Consider the following 17,217-nt stretch of genomic DNA (forward strand, 5'->3'; position numbering starts at 1 on the left):
CCAGTCACTGTTGATCTGCCCTAATGCAACCCATTTGGGCTGAAGTGAATCAGAAAACATCCATGTGGGTGAGACCTGTCCCCCCGGGCAGGGAGGCGCAGCCTCCTCGCAAGCCCAGCTGGCTCCAGAGGATGCTACTGCCCACGGGCAGGCAAACGGTTTCAGTGTATGCGCTCCTCACACTGCAGAGAGCTTTCATCCGAGTGCAAGCACTTTGGTCAGTGATCACCATGCTTTATCTAGTATGAAAATCAAATTAACTTAAACATATGCTTATATTTAAGTGTAACTGACTCCTTGATTAATCCCCACAAAGCGAAATCCATGATCACTCCTCTCTCGATAACCTTTTGCAACACTGGGGCCATGCTGCATTGCCTGCTTGATCTTCACAAAGTCCCGGTCTTCATATTCCTCAAACACAAACAGTAAACATTGCTTCTGACAGCAATTAGCTAACATCCAATTAAAATTTTTATAAGGTCCAGTTCTGAGATCTGAAGATCCTGATGGATTAAATACAAGTGTAAAAACATCAGTGGAAAATGTACCTAGGGCTGTTACCGAGGGAGTCTGAAAAGATGCAGCTCCACACAGGAAGGAAGGTGAAAATCCAGAAGGATCCAGCCTGAAACCTTAACACAGCAGCCAGTGAAGACCAGCAGCAGGACCTTCACTGGGCTTACAATATTCTAGTTAAAATATGCAAATCATTCATTTTTGCCTGGATAGTGAAATGTGTATTTTAAGATAGGCCTGGTTTGGAGACCACCAGCCTGCTGCTCCCTGCTTCTTACACCCGCAAGTCTCGTTTAGACACCAGTTAATGATCAGGGAGGTGAGACCGTCCAGGGTCCTGCTGCAGCAAGCAGAGTTTCCTTGACCTGAGTCACCCTGAAAATTTTACTGCAGGATTTTTGCCATCGTTGTATTTGTTTTCAGGAAAATGGACAATGGGAGGCCTCCATGCCTGGGGTGCACACCTTGCTCTCTGCAAGCCATTCTCAGCCACTGCCCCATGCCTCAGGCCCACCAACACAGCCTATTTCTCAGTGCACAGGAGCTGGTTTCATCCCAGCTTCTCCCCCCCCCCCGCCTTTTTCCTTTTCCTTTTTTCTTTCTTTTTCCTTTTCCTTTTTTCTTTCTTTTTCCTTTTTTCCTTTTAAACATAGACTATTTTGGTTCACCCTTTAGCACTCCTCACTGTATAAACGTAAGGAATTAACTGACATCAGAAGTAAGGTTTTGCTATGTTAATTACAGCAGCCCCAGTTCTTTTGGAGCTGCGTGGAACAGCATGCATCGCAGCAGCCCCTGTGGAAAATAGATCACCGACACGGCACTGCACTTTCTCAGGCTGCGGCACTGAAAGCAACCCAAAGGAATTAGGTTTTCTTGATGCCTAAAATTAACTGGAAAAAATAGTACTTGCCATGGTGGCTACCCCAAATAAAAGCATTGGATGCTTTTTGTGGCAGAAATTTAAACCAGTTTGATCTGTAATATCTACATCAAGGAAACCCATTGTCACTGTGGTGCAACAGCCTGCCCAAACGGCAGGACGAGGGTGACTGCTTCAGCAGCCATCCCTCCCTTCGGAACCCCATCCCACATGAGGTCCCGCTTTCGCTCTTGGCTCGTCCTGCAGGCCAGGGCCAAGCACCTGCCCCAAAATGGGGAACAAATCTTCATCCTCAAGTACACTTAGTATTAAATAAAATCACTTTTGATGTCACCATAACTTTCAAATCAGCTGGCAAATTGTGGTTATACAGATTAGAGCAGTCACAGACATGCCATTTCAGGCAGCATAAACACAGAAACTAAAATTAATTTTTACCGCACCACATTGTGATAAATGGACGTCACATTAATTTCTGGAAACCTTCAGAATAGTAAATGTAAGTCTGAAAAATAATGCACTCCTGGAAAATGTAGGACAGTTGGGATGTGAAGTTAAATTTTGTGATTTATAGGCAGATGCAGTTTTGTGCAGTCTTTGAGTTACATTCTGTTTTCCTTGGGCTGCTGGTTACTGAGGCCTGCTTCCTTGTTGGCAAAAAAGGTAAAAGGATGGTGGGTCTCATCTTGAACCTTTCTGGGAGTAAGCTGTTTTTTAAACAACAAAAATTTGAAATATTGGGGTATGCATTCATCCCAAAGTATTTGTTCTTCTTTTTCCCCATGCAGTCGTACTTGCAACTACCGTTTCACACTCCTGAATCCTGCACAGCTTGAATAAAGACTATTTAATGGTACTGAAGAAAGACTATTTAATGGTACCCATACTATGGATAGACCTTCAAAGTGCCATACCACCATCTGGTGCGGGTGCCCCAGGAAGCCCTATGCGATGGGCAGCCCAGTATGATTGCACAGCATGGGGAGCAACAAACTAGAAAATCACTCCAACACCCCAGCTTTAAGAAGTTCTTTTACATTAGCCTTTAAGGCTCAATCTGTCTGTCTGTCTACCCAGTAATTATGCACTCAGGAAAACAGGCAGCTAGGGAGTCCTTGGTAAATTTTATTCCAAGACAGCTCTGGGTCAACCTCTACACTTGCTCATTTGCAGTTTTTCTATACACCTTCCACTCGTAATCACCAGCCAGCACTCCAGCACGGTCAGGCTGTTCACCCATGCTCTTGTGAGAGCAATTTCAGTGCACAGGTTTAAAGGTTGCTTTTGAAAACAGGTCCAGCAAGACTGGTGTGTAATCTCCTCAGTAGGGCCAGGCAAAGCTCTTGCAAGACACTGACAAGGACAAGCATTAGGCTAAATATCTTACAAATGCAATTTAAATACATTAGGGTTTCTGTGCAAGAAGGCCACGCTGGAGCACAAAGAGCGGGAGAGCTGGAGGTGGACACAGCCCGCAGGCTTTGTACCTACACAGTGCCCTGCTCCCTGCAGAGGGGACTGGATTCATCTCACCACCATGCAGCTCTGAGAAGCCAGCTCTGGTGGTATTAATGCCAGCCGCAGAGAAGGCTGGGTCCCCTCACTCACCAGCAGTGCAGGGCAGTAGCCAGCAAGTGCCTAGGGAGCAGGAGGGTGTGGGTCCAGCCCCAGCCATGGTCTCAGTTCAACTGCTGGCATTTCCTTCAGCAGGAGTGAAGTGAGACCTTTAAAGAAGAGCTTGAACTTGTTGAGGGAAGCCCCAGACACAGCCCCATTCCTGCTGAGCAATGCGAGTGGAGAAGTCAGCAGCGTGGTACAGCTGTCAGCAGCAGCAATACCAGACACCAGCACAACCGCCCACCCACTGTGAGCTGCAGAAAGTCTAGAGGAGAACAGCAAAAACCATGAGCAGTTTAAAAACATGACCTAGGAGGACAGGTTTAATGGTGTGACTGTATTTGGTGTACAGGAGAAGAGGCTCAGGGAGGATATGCTTACGATCTCATTGGAGGTAAAGGGGTTTGCAAAGAAGAGCAAACCAGTCCTGCTCCAAGACCAGGGCAAGGATGATGCACTCTAATGGCAGCAGGGGAGATTCGAGCGTGGCATTGAGGAAGAACTTTACCATTAGAAGCACAGGAACAAGCCATCTCCAGACATGCTCCAGCCCTTTTGTCTTTGTTTGTTTTTCCCTACCAGGTGAGGCAAGAAGCTAGTGATAGTATAGCTACACCTAGTCTTGTGTCACAGCAGGGAGACGGACTGAGCTGTTCCTGAGATCCACTCCAAACCTGCGCTCCTGCAGTTATCTGGTCCTAAAGCTTTCCAAATCCTTCCATGTCAAATTTTATCAACACAACTGTTTGAGTTTTAAGTGGATAATCTGCTCAGCCCTGCCAAGCCAAGTAGTGCATTCCAGAGAGTTACAGGCTCATCATTCGGGAGTTTTTAAGACTGGCAGGTTCGTGTGCTTTCTGGATAAGCAGGGTGGTGGAGACAGACAGCACTGTGACGTGAGGGCATCACCAGCAACAAGCTCCAGAGCTCACCACACAGAATTTACATTTCTCTGCAAAATTCGGGTGCTGCCCCAGGTAGCCAGAGCACCCCACTACCACCACCTGCCAGGAGCCAAGGCTTCATGAAAGGAAGGGATCCCAAAGTGGCTGGGAGGTCACACATGCTCACAGGCAATAGGCAAACATGACAAATCTGGAACAGAGCTGATAAATCCTCCTCTGCATAGACAGCATGGTTTTCCATTACAAGCTTCAGTAGACTGCCTCTCACATACAGTATAAATGAGTCTCTGTTTGGGGAGGATCACTGCAAATGAGCCGAGCATCTGAAGCTCCCACAAGAGTCAATGGCAATTGCAGGCACTTGGCTTCTCTGGAAATGGACAGTGTTTTACCTTTCCTCTCGTAATGACAAGAAGTTAACAGGGAAACCAAGAGGATAGTCCTTACACCCTCCAAAGTGCATTTACAACCTGATGGACAGGTAGCAGACAGGGAGGACTCCCAGGCCCTGGGTGCCTCCAGCCCCCAGGTGCCGGCCGAGGAGGTGCTGCAGCCATCACCACCAGCAGTCCCGCCGTAGGAGGGGAGGGCACGCTGCCCAGCTGCCCCAGTATTTCTCATGGCACGTCACATTGCTGCTGTTAGCAACTCAGTCCCTGGGCCAGCATGGCCATAGACCTATTAGGCAGCTATCTTGCAGCTCCTTCTAGCTGTGATAGATCTGTTCTAAAAACACATTTCCTCTTTACAGAACTGTTTAGTGGTTCTGAGTAATTATTCCCTGTGATACTATTTTCCATAGTTTTAAGAGACAGTGATTTATTTTACTGCTGTCCATCTAGTAGATTTTCATCTCCTCAGGAATACAAGTGCCAAGAAAGGAGACAGTGCAGACTCCCTGTGATTGTACATGAAGCATCGGCAATAAAAACTTGCAGCAAGTTTTCATTTTCTGCTTTCCTGAGCTAAGTTTCTGGAGAACTGACATCCATTTGTCAAAAGGCATTATTATGAAGCAATACCTATGAGCACTGATATTGACTTACTGTCTCTGTGAAATTTCTTCTCATCTCTTTCCAACAGAGCTGAACACAAAGCTGGCACTGTCTCCAGGGAGCAATTCAAATAAACTTTTAAGCTAGCACCAATGCCCAACGCACCTCCTTCCAGGACTGGTGAGGCTTCAAGAAACTCTCGGGGAAGAGCTGTGCAAGTGCTGCTGTGGAGAGCTGTGAGATGCACTCTCCTCTGATCCGGAGGGGACAATGCTAAAGGGGCCATCATACGATGTCTGGGCAGTGGTCACCCAGGGGATGAGTTATCGCTTTCACTCACACGCAGATCTCCAAGGAAACAGCAAAACACCCTCTGCAGCACAAAAGCATCCTCTACATTAAGAAATTGAGCTGAAAAAGGGACACAGCATTTCCGGGACCTGCAGCCGAAGGAGGCAATTACATAGCAGAGGGCAGGGCTGGCTCACAGCACATAGGTGTGTATTTCCCCCCTTTTTCTACTCAGCAGAGCAACCTAATGCCTCAACAGGGGAACAGAAAGCTGAGAGTGGGGCAAACCTAAGCTTGCCATCTGCTCTGGGCAGGCTGGGCTAATTCGGGTGTGTAATGCCCTGCACCTCCTGCCATGTCCTTCGCGCGAGTAGGCTGCCGTTGCCGGCAGGCAGTGGCGAGGAGCCAGTGCACCCGTGCACCAAGAGCCTGTATTATGGAAATGGCAGTCTGTGATCATAGGCAGTCTTCCGCCATAGGGGCAGAAAAGTTTTGGCTGTCTTTTTCCCTTGTCACCTCTGCCTGCCATTATCCCTTCTTGCACTAGAATAAGGAGGTCAGCCAGACCCACACAATTAGAGGAGATTGTATAAGGTTGACCTTGTACCCTGCCAGGTCCTTTCAAGTGTGGGCAGTCTTTATCAGTAGCAGCATAGAAAACACAGAAGAGATGTGCTTATAGGTGGGAGAATGAGATTGTTAAGACATTTTTTTCCCCTTACTCTCCACAAACTAAGATAGTACCTCTGCCACTTGGGTGAACTTAGGTTATTCCCACTCATATCTGGCAGCCCGTGGTTTCCTCCTTCATCTTGACTTCTGCTATTTTCATTCTGTGATGTCTGTACTTTTGCACTATTGGGAGTGGATTGTGTGTGGATCACTAACTTTTGGACAGGTCAGCTATCTCAGCCTGAGCACCACTAGATGGATACTAATAAGAAGAAACGAATACATCAAAGAAATCTCTCTCTTTTTCTCCTCATATCCCTCTCCCAGGCACGCTGCTTTCTTCTGCTCTTGTTGTTGCTGCCCTTTCTCGCTCTGCGTTTATGCTCTGATTTCTGCAGATGGTGCTGTACCAAGAAGAGGTGAAGACTGACTTTTTAGGTCTGCTGGAACTACACGAATGAGCCCACATGGAGCCTCCCCTTCAAAAAGGATGATGTAAAAGAGATAATGGATGCTACAAACCATGTACAAAATTTAACAAAACAATTAGAGCCGTGGCTGTTAGGACACAAGTGACAGTGCTGTGGGGAACGCATCGGCAGAGTGTACAAGTGGCTGTTTGAAGGAGAGATCTAAACCCTGGAGTGCACAGGTACCTCCAGCCCAATTAAGTCATCTGACAGCTGGAGATGGCTGTAGCTAAGATTTGGCCCAGATAGATCTAGATAAGCGTACCATGTTTGTCACTTCCTTGGCAGATGATGAGGTGCAGGAGCCCTGAAAGAGCTGAGCAAACACCCCTTCATCTTGGACAGCTTTAGGAGACCTAAAAGTGGAAACATGGGGGGTTGCTGTGGTTGCTATAATAGTTTTTCTGAGGACATTGTCCAAACATAAGATCAATTCCCCTTTATTTGTAAGTGGTGGAAGCTGGTACAGCTGGTACACTGACCGTTATGTCGATAATAACTGTATACTTGCCTTACCTGCCATCAGACCATATGTAACCCAACGCAGAGACACTAGTGAGTTGGTCACGCAGAAGTGTTGGGGACCAGAGTCTCTCCGGCCACAGTGATCATGGCTGGAGATGTGCACGTGTCTCAGCTGCATTGGCGTAGCTGTCTCTGAGGGCCTAATTTGGCTGGCAAAATCTTTGCTACTGATGGCAATCCCTGAAAAGGAATTGCTCCAGCCTGACTGGCTCACAAGGGCTGCAGTTAGGAAGAAAACATCCCTTTACCAGTAAAAGGAGTAAATAGGATTTGAAATCAGGAGGATACAATAAACCTAGATTCCCCAAACACTGTTTCTACAGCACCAGCACTTTGAGGACTCCCAGGGCAAAACCCAAGTATCTCACATGGCAGAAGGACTGTGCTGGGTAAGAGCTCCTGTTTCTGCTGCACTGGCAGATTACAGGAGACCAGGCTCTAAAGCTGAGAAATTTCATGGTTTGGACCCATGAATTCAAAGTAGTTAGGCCCTAGGAGCTTTGTGGAAGACTCAGGATGCTTTCCCAAAGCAGTTTGGGTTACCTTCTTTGGAAACACACGAAGCCAAAAATTCCCCACATGGCAAAGGTCTGCCAGGCCACTGAGCATTTGGTATGGCCTGGGGAGAAGGGTGACAAAGCTGCTGATTTCCAACAGTGGAGTCAGTTTGTGGGGTAGTTACAGGTACATGGAACACTTGCCTAACCCATTCCTGATCTCTTGGCTTTCCTTTTTTTTTTTTTCACCCTTCCCCAATTTAAGCATCAGCCATAAGAACAGTGGTGTGGCACAAGGAATAAGAATTCACTAACTCCACCCAGTCCAACCCAAAGTGCTCACCCTGCCTTGGCCACATTATTAACAGGCCTGGGCACAGCAAGCAGTTGCTGAAGGTGCCATTATGTGCAAAGGAGCCCTGAGACACAGCCCACATCAGAGAGATCTTCCCAAGCTTGTGATTAGACACAGCGGAGAGAAGCAAACCAAAAGTGCATGACAAATTAATGGCTTTGCAATTTGTCACTATAGCAATGGTGTGAGTTCGGGTATGCAGACCAGGCTGCCTGGTACCAGCCTCAAGGCACTCTGGGCAGATAATGTGTGCAACATGTTCCTGAAAGACACAGACTTTCAGAAATAGCTTTCAAATCTCTTTTCAAAAACTATAGGCCCTTATTAAACTAATTCTTCTAATTCATTAAGCACCATTCGTATTATCTTAGCAAACAAGTGCAGAAACACTGAGGTTCAGTGACCAGTTGTTTCCTAGACTCCTTTTTGCACAGGATATTTGTTTAAAGTTGTTTTAATGGCCATACCTGCCTGTGCTAAGTAAAATAGAGTGATCCTTCCATTAGTGCAACTTGGAGATAGCATCTCACTTGTGGTTTCCGTTTTTCAGATGCATTAATAACTACAGCCCATATGAAATCCCAGCATCAAGGACTCTCTCCAGGTTGGGTTATTAATAAGCCAGTGGGAAGCTCTGCTGACTTCTGCAAAGGCAGCCTGACCCCACTTGCAAAGGCATTGGGAGATGCACCCAGGGCTGGTCCATGCAGCCCTGTGCCCCTGGCGCACTGCTGGGGACCAGAGCCAGAGCCAGCTGCCTGCCAGGGCAAGCTCAGGTATCTCCTCCTGGGGCTGCACCTTGCCTTACCCTTCAACAGGCAGCATGTATATAATTCTATATACATGGGACAAACACACGTGTGACCTGCGGCAGTGGAGGCTGGTAGGGGCACAGTCGTGGGTCAGGCCACCGGCTGCACTTCCAAGGAGGGCACTGCCAGCATGTCCTGTGGCTGTACGCCAGTACATCCCAAAACCTCATGCCCATGGTGAGGCTAGCCAAGCAGCCAGTCACCAGCTCGTGCTGCGGCCACCTGCCATCACCCACTCCAGCACAACAGCACAGCAGCCCCAGCCTTTGCTCCATGCTCCCAGCTCATGTTTGGGTTTCCAAATACACGTTTCATGCAGTATTTCAAAGACTAAATACCTCTGACACTGCTTGCTTTTAAAACCTCATTTGATATTTGTATGTGGGGCTGTATTTTCCCTGGTGGTTTTACTGAGAAATTATGGTAGATTTAAATTTTTCCAACACAATTATTTTCCTGAATGTTTTTTGCTAGCTGAAAAATAGTACATGGGGAAAAAAGCAACAACAACAAAAAATCAAAATCCTAAAGACACTGGGTCAGGAAACACAAGGTCCTCCCACATGGCAGGGTGGTCCCAACCCTTGTGGCAAGGAGCTCACAACCACCCACCCACAGCAGATGTCTCAGCCCAGCCATCCTCCTTTGGTCATGATCTAACACTGTATTACATCAAGTGTGAAATTAGGATACCACAGTTTGCTGAAGAAGGCAATGCCCAATTTTGTCAACAGCAGTGGCGGAAACGTTTCCACCTCCAAAATTTTTCTGCGCACATTGACCCTTCCTGCTCAAAGCAGGGAGGTTGATGCTGTTTTCCAAACACCTCTGCTAAGGCAGGTAGAGACACACAACCTGAAATGATTTTGGTGCATGTGCCAGGGAGACCTTACTAGGACTGGACCTCAGACGAAGAACTGCCTCTGATCCCAGCAGTACCTGCAGGAAGCATGGCTGGTCTCAGCTGTCACAGTGCCACCAGGGCAGGCTGCCGGCCACCACAGTCCCTCATTGGCCAGGCAGAGATGAGCCAAAACTGATGAAAACTAACCCAGATCACTTTGCCCCAAAGCGGCATGGGAACAGTCATGCGTTCCCGTATGCCACTGGGGCCCCTCTGGGGGAGGGAAGGGACATCAAGGAGTGGCAACATCATCCCCATGGTAAGGATATGTCACATGGGATTTGCCCCCACCCTACTGACCCATAGCTCACCATTTCCAGCAGTCATTTTTTGAGGAATTGGCTGTCTTGGGGCTGCCCACAGCAAGCCCCACATCCTGCTGAGCCCCTGCATTGGTACAGCCCTCCCACCGGCCTGCGCTCGGACACCCCCGCGTCTCTGAGCTCTCCCCGTTTGCTAACATCCCCATTAGCTGGTAATGACTAACATTTAGAAAACATATTTCCTCCCACATGGTTCCAGAGGGGTTTGCAAACTGAGCGACAAGAGCTCGGCGCAGGGACTGCTCTGCTCTCTGGGGTGAAGCACCACAGCGGCTCCAGGGTGTACCGCAGCCCAGGAGAAACCCCACGCACCGGCACTGCTGTGGGACAGTGGCGAAGCCAGCAAGGGGCTTGGCACTGGGGACAGATTCCTGCATGCAGAGCTGCCCATGCAGGGGAGGTAGTCCCCAAACCAGGCCAGCATCTCCCAGGCATCAGCGGTTGCTGGTGTCCCCAAGCAGCACTGCATCCCAGCGTGGTCAGTGCCCGGTGGGCGAAGGCTGCCCAGGGACCACCAGCGCCAAGGGGGGCTTTGCACCATGGGAATCCACTGGCCCACACCTGCTGTGGGGGCTGGGAAAGCCAGCAAGACAACAACCGTGACAAACTTCTGCTACTTTCCTAATTTTCTAAATGTCCAGCCATTAAGTGTTTATTTCAAATTCTTTGCCACGGAGTCATTACGCATTCAGGTGGAGAGGAAAGTGAGCTCCGCAGGAGGCTGACAGTAATTCTGCATTAGTTAAGCATTAGCTGACAGATGTACAAAGCAAAGCCATTACTCCCGTCAGCCGCTCTGCCCCGACTCCTGTCCCTATTGTGGGGCTCCTCCAGCCAACGGCTTCAGAGTGCCACATAAACGTGGGGACGAAAGCCTAGCAAGAGGGGGTGTCAGTCGTCATTAGAGGTGAATGAAAGCGGGGGGAAGGATTTTGTCTGGAAGGCAGTTTGGCAAAGTGTTACCATTGCATTTATTTATTTCAGTGCTTTTCTGTTGAAGCAATGTCACAGATACAAACCTTTCTGACTGCATATGGGCCATTTAGAGTGGTGTCCTGGCTTCAGCTGGGATAGAGTTAATTGTCTTCCAGAAGTCATGCTTACATAAACTTCAGGTTGCTAAATATTAAACAAATTTGAATTTATTTGAAATTCAGCCCATTAGTAATGATACTGTAAAACCACAAGAACTCCCTAGAAAATTTAGCCTCCAAATAGCTTTGACTAAATCACTTACTACATACTAATCACTAAGTACTATTAATAGGAAAAGAAATACATGAAGAGATCACTGAGCCAGGATCCAGAACTGTATAAAAGATCAATGCTGCTTTTCTGCAGAGCGAACTTTAAAAAACATTAAATATATAGAAAATCAATGCAAATTACAATTCCCTATGATTACTGTTGTTGGGTGCAAAAGCAAAGATACACAGAGCAAATAATTAATTATCTGTAGTATTTCTGTACCCCTCCATCATCAGCATGTCTGAGCCCTGCACAAGCCTGAGCACTGTCCCATCACCAGAGACAGAGATTCTGCGGTTAACAAACACGCTCAGCGCTATCAGGAAGAAATTTCCAGTGCGGTAGAAAAAACCTGGTGTCTCAGACAAGTCCTTGTCTGACAGGCAGACCAAGTCTCAGACAAGTCCTTCCTATTGCATACTATTTAATGCAAAATTATGCCCAGGAACCTAAAGAGCACATTATAAAGTCTTAAAGATATAATAAGACACCCCCCCCCCCCAAACCCCACAGCCCTCTGTTCTTGCTGTTTATCAGATGACATCCATGTTAAAAGTTTTTGCGCAAGCAAATGCAAAGATACAGTGGGAACAGGACCTGCACTCCCTCTGCGTCAGTCTGTGTGAGGTCCCCCACAACCACAGAAAATAAGGTTCAGGAAGAATTAAAATTTACCACTCTCTATGATCCTGATGAGACTCAGCTGAATACTTATTTTCAAACACCTGAACAAGATCTACTGAAGTTTCAGTGCAATTAATTCCTCCCAGTAGCAGTTCTTGCTATTTTTGCCCCCAGTACTGTCACTTCTGTGCAGTTGCAGTCCTTTCCTTCTCTGGGCAGACAGTATCAGCAGTGAAGATGTTTCCCTTTAACGCACCTCAGAACAGCTTTTGTCTGCTTTTAGTTTCTTCCACAAATGGGCCATACAACAAGAGGGAAGCGAGGATGGCAGGTGCAGCACTGCAAGCAGGAGTCACCTTGATGGCTACGTACACCTGAACCCCCCAACTGCACTGGGCTGCCTGCAAGGCTGCTTTGGGGGTACTCTGCCCCAAGTCCAGCAGCTCAAGCCAAAACAAACCCTTTCTGTGAACTAAACTAAGAGCAGAGGAGAAGAGAACAGTGAATTCTGAGAGCCAGAAACCTCCTATTGTATAATTTCATTTTTAAGTTTAAATCTAATTCACAGATGAAAGACCCTGTAAGCCCATCGTTCCCTTTAGGATCTGTGTGGAAAGGCACAGGACAAAGCTCATACCCACCGGACTTTCTCACGGTCCTGTGGTGCTTCTTGCCTTCTCTCTCTCTCTCTCTCACACCTTTAACTACTTGGACATCACCCACCTTTTAATGACTGGCTTCAATATTTTATTGCCCTGTACCGCTTTCTGTTAAACCATTCTTTATAATTTCCCTCCTGCCTGTTACACGCTCCCCCTTAATAAATTATTAAAGCATGTATTTAGATCACAGAAGCAAAGAAATTAGATTACATTGATCCACAGCAATTTGCTCCAACACCATTTCATGAAACAACATCCCTGCCATGCTTCATTCACATCAGACCTCAGCACCAAACTCTCACCTCCAACATTTTCATCGGCTCAGCACGTGGCTAACTTGGGAGCCAAGGGCGGGCACAGGGCAGGGGACACCACGCATGGCAGGGATGCCCAGGGCTGGCACAGCTGTGTCGCTGCAGGGTGGGTGCTTTGCAGGATGAAAGGAGGCACCCACAGAGGGGGTTATCAAACTTGAGAAGGAGTATTTCCTCTATCTTGCATTCCTTTTCTCTTTGGCAGCATTTTTCTTAAAGAAGAGACCAGATAGATTTTTAATTATTTTCAAGACTTTCCTGAAAAACCAATGTCTCCATACAGCCCTGTGAGCTGGCACGGGCAGCTGTGGTACCCTCCCAGGGACAGTGCATTGCTGCAGGCCTGTGATGATGGTGGCATAACCACATCCCACAGCACTGCAGAGGGGACAGGCAGCCATGGAAGGGGCTCACAAATGCATCGGGAAGAGATTGCAAGGGAATCTTGCAATCCATCCATTTGAATCTATCCAATTTTGTCCATGGACAAAAAATTTTTTAACACCCTGCCACACCTCCCAAATTTGGTCCTTCTCCAAAACAGTCTAGTTATCTTATCCTGCTGTGTCACTTTTTTGACACAGCAATTTAATTTCAAATGGAAACCAGCAAAACAGCCAGAGAAGTGTCACCTGTAGGGTACCACAGATAAACTCTATGAGTACCAAAACCAGTCTGTGCCTCCAGGAAGCTTGTAGTTCCACTGTCAGGAGGAGTTGAGCTACCCCATCCCATGGGAAAAGGCTGTGACTGGCAGGCAGGTTGGGGTGACTGCTGGGGACCCCGGCTCTTTCTGCACAGGTCGGGGGGTCCACACAGGTGCTGAGGAGCACAGCTGAGCCCAGCACCGGCTTCTGAGCAGGGCCCTGCCCTGCTGGCTAATTGCAGACAATGCACAACATGGGCAAAACCCACTTAGCTTAAACAACTTGCCTCTGTGGGGAAATTCATCTGGATCCAGCTTGGCATATTCAAAGCAGAACAGCTATTTCTGACCAACTAAATCCATTATCAACCTTATTCCAAGCTCTGAAATTAGCCTAGGCTGAAAGTACAGATGAAGACTAACATTAATCAGGTAACTTGGTTTGTGTCTAAGCGCAGGAAGTGACTTTGTACACCAGTGGGACAGAGGATTGTTTTCCACAGTGAAAAACTATTCCACTTCAGAGGGGCTGCAGTTTCCCAGGGTGGACAGACCCAGGATGCTGGCAGGAGGCACCCTGCTCTGCCCAGGCCAGCAAGTGGTACACCAGCAGCACAGGAAGGTCCTGCCTTCATGGGACTGTGGTGCCAGGTCTTGGCCCTTTGCAAGGGGGATGCTGGATGCGTCAACCTCCCCAGCAGCCCAGGTGCATCCCTCGGCCAGGTGACCTCTCAGGCACAGCCATGCTCCACCCTGTGGAGAAAGGAGCAGGTATTTTTCTCCTGAGACTTCTCATTTCCCCAATAAGATATTAAAAGGGATCCATTTCATTAGCAAAATTGGAAAGAATAATCATAACAGCTGTACAAAATAGCAGCAGCTGGGGCACCTCACTTGCAGACCCCAGCACGGCACTCACTCTGCAGATCTTGCTAATGCTAGTTTTATTAACTTCCCACATAAAAAAATTGAACTAAACTCTCTCCTTCAGAGTCTCATTTCAGGCTTGCAACTAAAGAGTTTTCAAGCCCACTTTGCCACTGTGGGAGGGCAAGAGAGCCCAATGTACAAAGGGGGCTTTTCTAACTCTGGGAAGTTTGGAAAAAACCAGCTGTTTAAGTGCTGTTGCATTTATCAAATCTCTCAGTAGCATATTTGGGAGATCCTTAATAGACAAGCCAGCCTGTGTCTGCTACACGTTATCATAGCAAAGTAACATACAATTTTCTACAGGTTCTGTAACATCTAGGTGGGTGCAGTGCTTTCTGCATAGGAGTTGATGTGCTGCTGGATACCTGCCTGTTAGTCCCAGTGCCCCTGAACACTGGGGTCACCCCTCCGGGGCAGGCTGGGGCAGTGGGCAGAGGCAGGGGTGTCTGTTTCTGGGTTTGGGGCATTTTTGTTTGCTTGTTTTTAAAACTCAGAGGCAGCTGGCAAAGAGCATTCCCCTTTCTGACCCAAATCCATTTCAATGTTTGAATGGAAATTTCCACCTTTGTAACCAAATTTTTCATTTCATTACATGTGCTCTTATACATGCTCTCGGTAGGAAGCAGAACAAAGAAAGGGCAAGGAAGCCCAGAAACAACTTTCTGCCCCTCTCCTCCCCTGTTCAGCTATGCAAGCTTTCACTGGCAGAACAGAGGTGGAAGACAGATGCAGAGATAGGAGAAGACCTTTGATTTGACCCAGATAAAACAACTTTAAAGCAAAACTGCAGTTTTACTCAAGTGAGGGCTGGTGATTTTCCTAGCCTCGTGGTATTACTGAGCTTTCCTGAGCCTCTTGCTACCGAAGGACGGGTGCGGGCTGGCCCTGCAAAGCTGCTCCTCTGTGCCCCGCCTGAAGGCGGCGGTCCCCGTCCCGCTCTCGCCCGTTGCGCCCCTGACCCGCCACGCACGGCCGCGGTCGTTCGGATCGCTGCTTTCAAACGTACGGGAAGGGGACTGTGCAAGATACCCCTCAGTCTGGAGAAGAAAGTCCTCTGTCATGCAGGCCTACTTTTCCTTTCTGTTCTTTCCTTAATGATCCGCCAGAGCAGGCTTCATACTGAATGGATACAGATACTGTACAATACGGTGCTTAAACGGATCGGTATCAGGGAGACGATCAAGAACTTCTAGCACATTTTTCTGACATAAACGACCTAGCTGAGCAAGACTCAGACGCGTTATTGTAATGTTTCCTCTTGCCCCCCCCCCCCCCTTTCTCTTTTTGAAGGCTCCCAGAAGCAAGCTCCGACCCACGAGGCCCGGGTCCCGCAGACCCACCGCTCCCCTGCCAGCACGCCTCTCGCCAAGCCGTCCTTCCCCGCGCTCCGTGCCGGCCTGCCAACCCCCGCCCGCACGGACACCCTTCGCACGGTCCCGCCGCCGACACCCAGCTCTGAAAAGGCGCGATTTAATATCACGCCGCCGGCCCCGCCCCGCGCCCCCCGCTGCCGACCGGCCCCCGCGGGGGGCGGCTCCGCCCCCCCGCGCGCTCCCCGGTGCGCCGCTGCCCCCTGGCGGCCAGAGGCGGCAGCGCCGCAGCGCTCCCCGCCGCGGCGGGGCTGGCGGAGCGGGGGCGGGGGGCGGCGGTTCACCCTGCGGACACCGGCACCGCTCTGCCCGTCCGGGGCCGGGCCTGGGCCTGGGCAGGGGGCACAAGGAGCGGGGTTCTCCTCTTTATCCAGCTGCACGGGCACTTCCCCTTTCCCCAGGGCTGCATCCGTGGGCTCTGGAGAGCCGGTACACCCACGCGCGGCTCTCTGAGGACACGGGTGGTCTCTGGGTTCCGCGCAGGTGTCTGTCTCCACCAGCAACGGCTGAGGCAATTCAGCATCTCTGGGCTGTCTCAAAGCCCTGGAGTAAAGCCGAGCCCAGGCAGGGGCCGCTCCAGCCCAGGACTGCCTCTCAAAAACTTTTCAAATAACTCTCAAGCTTCCCATTCATCCTGACGAGCCGCTCGCATCTCCCATCTTTCCTAACCCTCACAGCCCCTTCCCACAAAGCTGGAACACTGGTACCAGGGCCCCTGCAAGTGGGTCAGCCAAAGGAAGCAGAGCACAGACTGGTACTTTTGTGGGTGAACAACTTAAAAAAAAAAAAGTCACAAAGCTGAGTTTGGTGTAAAAGGGGCTATTTTTCCCTTCCCTCACCCCTTACGTCACTGCTTTAGGACGCAAGGCACGTGGCAACACTTTGAAGGAAAGGCTCAGCACTGGAGAAAACAAAGGCACTGAAGGAACCCTTCAGCAAGCTCAGGAGAGGTGCGACAACCCCTATAGGAAAAGCAGGATCTGCAGGCTGAGGCACTAGCTGTGATTGCTAGCCAATGGCAGGAGTAATTAATAACACCATCTTGGCTACTGCCAGGGTTGTAAACCCGGAATCGTTAGATTATCTACTCTGCCCATTCATCCAGATGACTTCTCTAAAGCAATTAACCCCTTGGAGCTCCAAGCTGCAGAGAAACTGATGTATCAACAGTGGTTGTGGCAAGTCCCTACAATGACAGAAGAAATAAAAAAGTTGTTGATTCTGTGTGTAAGCCCCTGGAACTTGGGGCACATTACATCCTTGTCAGCAAGGGTAAAAAGCTTCCCAGTTATTAGATGACTTTCCTCTGCCAAGATACCTGAATACTCATATCATACCCAATCATCTTTTTGTGAGAAAAATAAATCTCTTAAAACTCAACAGCATGAGGCTTGTTTTCACAGCCACAGCTCATTTCTGTGGTCTTTAATAGGCTCCCAATGTATCTCCAAATCCTCCCTAAAATATGGATTTGAAACAGGAAATTCTAGTATTTTTTCTCCAAAACCAGCACCAGTAAGTGTTCTCCCTTCTGCTAATGGAACCAAGAGAAAAATAAGCCATGCAAGGATTGTATTGATTTCTTTCACCACAGCACAGCACTAAGTCTTCCAGCTGCAGCTCCAAAACACCATCTCCCATCTGAAACACAACTT

General features: G+C 48.7%; 1 pseudogene; it reads right to left on the bottom strand.

Annotated features, from left to right (window-relative positions):
• Positions 1–279: 279 nt before the first annotated feature.
• Positions 280–17,217, bottom strand: part of LOC104313902 (nuclear receptor coactivator 5-like) — a 31,191-nt pseudogene continuing 14,253 nt past the window's right edge.

This window comes from Haliaeetus albicilla, chromosome 10 (genome assembly GCF_947461875.1).
Source record: "Haliaeetus albicilla chromosome 10, bHalAlb1.1, whole genome shotgun sequence".
NCBI lineage: Eukaryota > Metazoa > Chordata > Aves > Accipitriformes > Accipitridae > Haliaeetus > Haliaeetus albicilla.